Below are 7,988 nucleotides of genomic sequence, written 5' to 3'. Positions count from 1 at the left end.
CCAAAACCCTGTAATGACTCAAATGGGCTTTTGCTCTGCAGTCCCGAGTGTGTGCATATAACAGTGTGTATTGAGGAAGGCTGTGAGATGAGAAGAAGGGCTAGGAGGAGGGGTGAGGGAAAGTGATGTGGCTTCAGAACCTAGCCCCAAAGGCATAGGGAACTCAGTGTCCTGCCCTGCTGGTGTGATAAGAGAATTCTCTGGGGAGGTCACATGCAAAGTCAAGCAGGCAGCATGTTAGTCTATCTAGGGAGCTTTAAAAAGACACCAAGGCCTATCTAAAGATACTGATTTAATTGGGCCAGGCTGGGGATCCGAGACAGACAAATAGTTTTTGGAAGTCCCCTCTGAGACTCTTTATGCGTCTTCAGACTGAGAACTGGGCAAGTGCATGCTTTCTGTGGCCCCCCTGGTTTGAATGCCAGCCACAGCTCTTTCAACAGACTTCTTGGTGCTGGGTCTCCTTGTTCTCTCCCTCGTGTGACCGAGAGGCCAGATGACCATGCATTCGCCTGCTCAGAGAGGCCACCACCTGTTGCTGTAAATCTGGTGTTTCATCATCTCTTTGCCCGTGTATTTTCAGAGTCTTATGAGTCCATCTGGATTGACGAGCTGTTGTTTTCTGCCTGGTAGCAGCTTGTACAGTCACAAGGGGATGTGGTGCCATCGGGACTGTGTCCTGTGGACGCAGGCTGGGTGAGCAATGTGATAATCACCTTTGCTTGTTATTGACCAGAGTGGCTTGCACATGGCTTTTCTTTTTAAAATTTTTTATTGGGTAAAAGTCTTGAAGAGATCACTTTTATAAAAGCCTACTGAATCCTAACCAAGGCAGGGGGATTGCCCCTATAGGGGCACTTTGGTGAGATCAATCCTGGAGGAAATGGTGGAGAATCTTCCTAAAGTAACCTGAAAGAGCAAATGTGTGGAAAAGAGGAGCTTCATAGATGGGTGCCTTATGTTGCATCTCTTCTTCTCTCCCTATATGTATATGTTTTTTTCTGAACCATGTGAGAGCTAAGGGCAGTTGTCCAGATCCTTTATCCCTAAATACATCAGAAGTTTATTTCCTACCAACAGCATGTTAAGACAGTGGTTCTCAGTCTTGGGTGCACACATTAAAATCTAATTGCATAGGAGAATCTTCTGGGGAGCTTAAAAAAAAGTCCCAGGCTATACCCTGGGGACAACTGGGTAAGTGTCCAGGTCACGGAACCCAACACTGGTATTTTTTAAATCTTCTCAGATGATCCCAAGATACAGCCATGGTTAAGAATCCCTGAGTCAAGGATAAGAGAGGCTTGAAAATAAGAAGACACTCGATATGTTGCAAGGAAGAAAGAAGAATCAGAAGGCAAGGTTGGGGAGTAGTCACAGACAACAGCTTTGGAGAGTAATAGTTAAATCCAGCCACTTCCAAGGACTCGGCTTAGCCTTAAGAAGCCGATGGCCAACCTCCAAACATCCTCACAATCCCCAGATCATGAGCCATTTGTGTCATGTGTTCAGGGCACATGTGAGGGCTGATAATGAGAACAGCACCCTGATGCTTCTGTGCCCCTTAGCCCAGGGAGAAAGGAAGGGGCTTCACGATTCTCTATGTAGTGAACGATCCCCATGGAGGATTCTTCTGTGTAATCAGATTTTCATGTGTGCACCCAAGACTGAGAACCACTGCCTTAACCTGTTGTTTGTAGGAAATACACTTCCAAAGTGTTTAGGGACAAAGGAGCTGGAATTCTCCCCTTAACCCTCATATGGTTCAGGAAAAAAAAAATAATATATATATATATATATATATATATATATATATATATATATATATATGGAGAGAGAGAGAGAGAGAGAGAGAGAGAGAGAGAGAGAGAGAGAGAGAGAGAGAGAGAGAAAGCCATAAGGCACCCATCTATGAAGCTTCTCCCTTCCAGACATTTCCTCTTTCTGGTTACTTTAGGGAGACTCCTGATCACTTCCTCCCGAATTGATCTCACCAAACCTCCCCTCTCCATAGGGGCAATTCCCCCTGTAGTGGTTATGATTCACTAGGTCTTTACAGAAATGATCTATTGGAAAGTTTTCCCCATAAAATCTGTCAGAAAAGATTAGGAAGGTTCAAGGGCCGGGAAGAGTGTGATGGTTCTCTGGGGGACAGGCTGAGTAGCCCCCATTTCTGCTTTCCTAGTTCTGCAAGGAGAACAAAGTGACTGTGCACTTGTGCATTATTTGAGGTCTTAGGTGACCAGGTGTGGCCCTTTGGGCAGAATGTGAGCAATCAGCTGGGGATGTTTTTAAAAACCGTTTCATTTTGTAATCATTTCAAACTTATAAAAGAGTTTCAAGAAGAGAACAAAGAAGTCGGAGACCATCCACCCAGACCCGTTGCTGTGACCTCATTTCTTTTGTCACTTCCTCCCTCTCTGTATGTGTGTTTTTCCAAATCATTTGAGGGCTCGGGGAAGACCCTTTACTCCTCAACACTTCAGCATGTGTGGCCAATGGATGGAGACGTTCTCTCTCAATACCACAGTGGTATCAAAATAAACAAAGAGCAACCAAGTGAGAAAGGCAAAGGCTATTTATTCTGAGCTTGCTGTGGCAAGGAGTCAGATACCACCACTTGCATGTTGGCAGAGATGCCGAGGCAGGCAAGGCATGGGGAAGCTTCATTGGGGACCAAGGGGAAGGTGCAGGCATGTCTTATTGGAGGCTGTCTCCATGGGGATGCTCAATGCGCCTCGAGCATCCTAGGTGATTGGCTGGGGGGCATTTTGACTTTCTCTGGTTGGTCCTAGGTTGGAGGAGGGGATAAAAATCAGGGAAGCTGTCAGTTATTTATCAAGTCTTAGCCATTAGGTGTTGATTGTTATAGAATTTATTGTTTCATTTCCTGGATTGTCACTAGAGATGACGATCTGGCTTCCTACGAGTTTAAATTATACCAGGCTGGCCTCCTGGGCTGATTGTCATGAAGGATTGTTTTCTTGGATAGGTTGTTGCAGGCTGTCTGTCCACATTCCATTTTTATATATGGTTTGGCCATTATCCATTTGTCCATTTGGTCATTCAGTATAATAATCAATTCAGACTTCACTTTGGTTTAACACTGTTGTCTCATACACACTCCAGATTTGAATTTTGCCAATTGCCCCAATCACGTCCCCCAGGGCAGTTTCCCCTCTCCCTCCCCAGCCCAATACACATCACACCTGGCATTTGGTGGTCACATTGTTTTCATTTTCTTTAATCTCAAACAGCTCCTCAGTCTTTGTTTTTCACGGCACTGACATTTTTGAAGCATAGAGTCTAGTTGGGGTGGGGACACCCTAGCACACATACATATGTCTGTGTGGGTTGAGGAAATACAGCCACAGCCAGTGCTCCTGTGTGTTCTGCTCCTTAATTTTTGTCCTAAAGACTCTGGGAATTGTTTGGGTTTATGCAGCCCAGGTAACCGGATAATCAGCCCTGGTCGGGGACTCGGAAAGTCACGTCTACATGCAGGGCAGAGGGCAAGCTTGTAAACAGAGAGTGGTACCCACAGTCACGTCCTTTAGCAGCTAATCCTTCCCAAGGCCAAGAGAGTTTGTGAAATATGTTTTGGTTCCAATTTTGGAAATATGTTCTTTCAGGGACTCGGCCTCCCTCTGCATTTTATATACGTAAACATTGGCTCTTTCCTCCTCCTTACCTCTCCATTCTGCCTCCCCCTGCTCCAGTTTCTCATCTCTGCCAAGATGCCAGAAACATTTTCCAGGCCTTGAGTGGAGATGGTCAGGGTGTTGCACCTCTGGTGTTGGGGTACTGTGGCAGCCATGTGTCCTGAGATGATTGAAATAGACCTGTGTTCTCTAAGAACATCAGGGAGTCAAAGAAAGTTTTTGATGTAAGGATTGACCCAATGCAATTTGTGATCCTTGACTGTATTTTGGGGCGGAGAGGGAAATTGTTGTTTTAAAGAAAAAAAATCCATTTGGAAGCTGGCCTGCCCCTCTGAAGACATTCACCCCTCAGTAACCTCAAGCTCCTGTCAAAGAGCAGATTTCTGGGTCTGTCAACAGCCTGGATTGCAGCTGAAATCTGCTCTATCTTCATCCCTCTTAATACACTGAGCAATAACAAGTTTTTATTTATGGGCGATTAAGCTAAAATAAGTTTGCTATGTGCAGTGGTTAAGATTCTGGTGTTTGGTGTCAGATTGTCTGGCTGAAATCTTGGCTATCTCACCGTGTGTCCCTGGGCACATTGCTTCACCTCAGGTTCCTTTGCAGTGAAATGAGGACAATGTGAGCTGTTTCACAAGGTAGGATGAGGATGAAGAGTCCTGAGAAATGATGGCGTCGTGGTTGGCAAATCACACGTTGTCAGAGAATGTTTATTGTTACTGATACTTTGCTTACCACTCAAGTGGAAAGCTAAGACTCGTTTGATAAAGATTATTTCTTGCAGGAAGAGTATGGGTTTTGGTGAGTCTCAATGTCCCCTGTATGTAGAATGGGAATGGTTAACAGTCAGGCGAATTTGTTGTGAGAAGCCTGGAGGGTCCATTCGATGTATCAGTAACTGTAAGGACTGACCAAATGCAATTCGTGATCCAGCACAGTGTGTTTTGGAGTGGAAGCTGAAGAAGTACCTGGATGGTTATTTTATTCTCTTCTCTTTTTCTCACCCCTCCTGGCCCCACATGAGTATCATTTTTCAAACAGGAAAGTGAGCAGCTATTTCGATAGGTGTCAGGGATTACAGTGTCTGAGGATCAGTATAACTGTATCTATTTACCATTCAATGGGCATCCATAAAGGTCTAAAAGCCTTTTACCAGAGCAGACTCCTTGTAGTTTTAATTAAGGCCCAGCCAAGAAAAAAATGTGAAATAAGAAAAATAAGTTTTATTTGGACCTTATCTACTCCTCTTTCCTTTTGGTTTCTCTTGAAAGAAAGCCCTGCGCTTCCCATGGCTTAGCCTGGTCTCCCATCAACTTCTTCTCCCTTGGGAGACCCCATCTTTGAAATCTTTCCTTTTTCATTTCTCTACTTACATCACTTTTTTTTGTAAGAAGATGGGCACATGAAACTTGGAGGCTCTTTTGAGTTAAGTGTGTAATAGTCAAATAATATGTCACTACTTTCAGAGAATTATTTGTATTTAAACAGAGAATCCTAGATACTTAGGGTACAGAGAATTTCCAGGGTTTGAATTCCTTATATTCCTGTGTGGTCAAACCCCACAGAACCTGGGTAAAGTTCAGGTCTTCTGATTTCCCATTCAGATTTCTTCCAGTCTCAAGTGCCAAGGTGGGCAGGATGGGAGAAGAGCGTCAGTCCTTTGGACTGGTTTAGTGCCCCTCCTGCTCCACAATGAGCCACAGCCAAGGGCTCTGATGTGCCTTCAACGGTACGTAACACCTCAGTGGACTGTAATAGCTTGGAAGGGTAAGTTTCAGGTTTTCATTTTTAATTTAATTTTGGGGGGTGATTCAATTTTCTAGATTGAAAAAAAAGTTTTGTTCATTTGTGCAGGAGAAGAGCAGATACTAAGTGATGGGAAAGGGCATCTCTATTCCAACATCCAGTCATGTCATTTACACCTGTAGTAGGAATTCTCTCTCCTTCCCTCAGTACTGGGGTTCTTCTTGGGTACCTAAGGGAGGACCTGGGCTCCTCTGGGGCCTCTGTGTGTGCCTGCTGGAAAGACGGTGCCAGTACTACTTCCACCGTAGGTCACCCTGGGGGATGACTCCTAGGAGGGCCCTGGGAAAGGGTGGGAGTGGAGCTGAAGGTAGTCATGACACAGTCACCCATTACTGCTAGGGAAGGATTGGTGAGGGGTGGGAAGAAGGGTCCACAGGGAGCGGGAACAAGGGAAGATATGATTTGAGGCAAGCAGAGAGTCAATGAGAGAAAGATGGGAGAAACAGGAGAAAACAGTCTTTGAAGAAAGAGGAGAAAACACACATTCATGAATAAGCCACTTCTGGGTAGGGCACCTGTCGAAATCCATCCGTGGGCTGTGTGTGGACTCCCCCCGCATTGTAGCCTTTGAATAGGAAAATCTGGTATTCGGGGACTTCCCGTGGCAATCCCACAGGATCAGATCACCCAAATACATGTGAATTTCTATTCAGCTCTGCCTGGCCCCACACAGCATCGGGGAGGGGGTGACCTGCTGCAGCCATACAACCTCTCAGAGATGGGTGTGACCTGCCAAGATGCCAATCAACCTGCTGACTGCAAGACATCAGGAAGCAAGACGCCACCCCTGTAACCTTATCCCTGCCTTTGATGTACCCCCTCAAATAAACCACGGAACTGGGAACCGTTCTCTAATTGTCTAACTCCAGGTCCTGAGTGGGCTGATTCTATCAGGTTCTCCATCCTTGAAAACTATAATTCTGACTTTGTCTTTTGTTCTTTACTAGTTATTTCAGACTTTAAGTTCTTTGGAGGCTTATCCCTCTGGTAGGCAAAAGTACCCTGGCAAGGTGCTGGCCACCCCACAGGCACTTTAGCTTGGGGGACAGTGGAGGGACAGAGGGCATTATGAAGATAGAGAGAGAAGTAAGGAGAAGACGGCGAGTCAACTTCACCTGCTCGTGACCCATTCATGAGTGTCCTCTGTATTTGAAGACCCCAGGCTTGTCACTTGGAGGCCCATCAAATGGCCACTTAAACAGAATTTGCCTGTTTGGACTGGCTGTGGGAAAGGTGAAGAGAAACTTTCAGGCTCGCCCCCACCCTTTTCTTGTTCCCAAATAAATGTTTTAGGCAGGAAAGAACGCACAGACCTTGACCCCGTTTGTGTCTTACAGAGCTGTGGGAGTTCAGGCCTGTAAATCAGGTTTTCCTTCTGAACTCCTCAAAGACAGTCTCCCCCAAGGCAGCCAGTCTCGTCCAGCACAGTGCTCAGCCCTTTGAAATTCTGTCTGCTGATAATGGTAGAGTCCGCTGGCCTGTCATCTGTGAGAGACTCCAGAAGAATCCCCAAGGTGTCTGATGAGATTTGCCTCTTGGAGGAAAAATTATAACGAGGATTATAACACATTTCACCTGGTATTTCAAACCGAGGTCTTTAATCTTGTAATCCTAGGTATTTTAGGATTCTAAAGTTGGGAAGATAGTCTTCCAGTTCAGTTTGGATTCAACTGTGAGTTGATGAAGCACTACTGTCTCCTTGGCTGAGTTTTTGATGGACAGAGGCTTTTCTGAACCCTGAGGTCCACCCACATCTGAGGCTACAAATAGCCAAGACTGGATGGATTGCCAGGGGCTCAAGTTAAGATGAGAACACAGGGTGAGGGAAAGTCTGAGTGCGTGTGTGTACTGGTTTTCTTTCTTTCCTTTTTTTATTAGTACATTTTAATTAGTACATTTACTTAGAATAATAAGTTTTATCGTGGTATATTTGTACGTGCAAATAACATGAATCCTTTCTACCCCCTTATGCCTTCCTTTACTCTCCCTTCCCAGGACCCCTTCCTCAGATCCCCTTCCCCGATCTCCTTCCTCTTCCCTAATAGCCTTCTATTTTCTTGTCATCTTTTTCCACCCCTAGATGCCACATATGGGGAAAATGTGGCATTTGTCTGAGTCTGGCTTATTTTATTTAACATTAGGGTCTCCAGTTCCATCCATTTTCCTGCAAATGGAATGATTTTTGTTCTTCTTTGTGGCTGAATGATACTCCACTATGTAAATAGACTATATTTCTTTATCCATTCATCAGTTGATGGGCACCTGTGGACTGTGCCCCAATAAACACAGGTGTGAGGTACCTCTGTAGTATGCTGACTTTAATTTCTTCAGGTAGACACTGAGTTGTGGTATGACTGCCATAGTGGCTGTTCATATTTGCATCTCCACCGACAGCTGTATGAGGGTTCATTTGCTCTTCATCTTCACCAGCATTTGTTGTCTTTTGTGTTCTTGATGAATGCCATCCTGACAGGGGTGAGATGGAGTCTCAATGTAGCCTTGATTTGCATTTGCCTAATG

The 7,988-nt window shown here is 45.1% G+C and overlaps 1 long non-coding RNA gene across 3 annotated transcripts; it reads left to right on the top strand.

Moving 5' to 3' along the window:
* Window positions 1-557: 557 nt before the first annotated feature.
* On the top strand, window positions 558-6,370 carry LOC113196101 (uncharacterized). 3 transcript variants are annotated; one of them, XR_003302510.2, is made up of 3 exons: window positions 558-696; window positions 5,267-5,429; window positions 6,122-6,370. It is a non-coding gene; the product is annotated as an uncharacterized LOC113196101 (long non-coding RNA). The 3 variants fall into 3 exon arrangements; XR_003302508.2 differs by lacking the exon at window positions 558-696 and adding an exon at window positions 4,213-4,300; XR_003302509.2 differs by lacking the exon at window positions 558-696 and adding an exon at window positions 4,319-4,463.
* The last annotated feature ends 1,618 nt before the right edge of the window (window positions 6,371-7,988 follow it).

Source organism: Urocitellus parryii, chromosome 7 (assembly GCF_045843805.1).
Source record: "Urocitellus parryii isolate mUroPar1 chromosome 7, mUroPar1.hap1, whole genome shotgun sequence".
NCBI lineage: Eukaryota > Metazoa > Chordata > Mammalia > Rodentia > Sciuridae > Urocitellus > Urocitellus parryii.
This window is presented reverse-complemented; position numbering and strand designations above follow the sequence as displayed.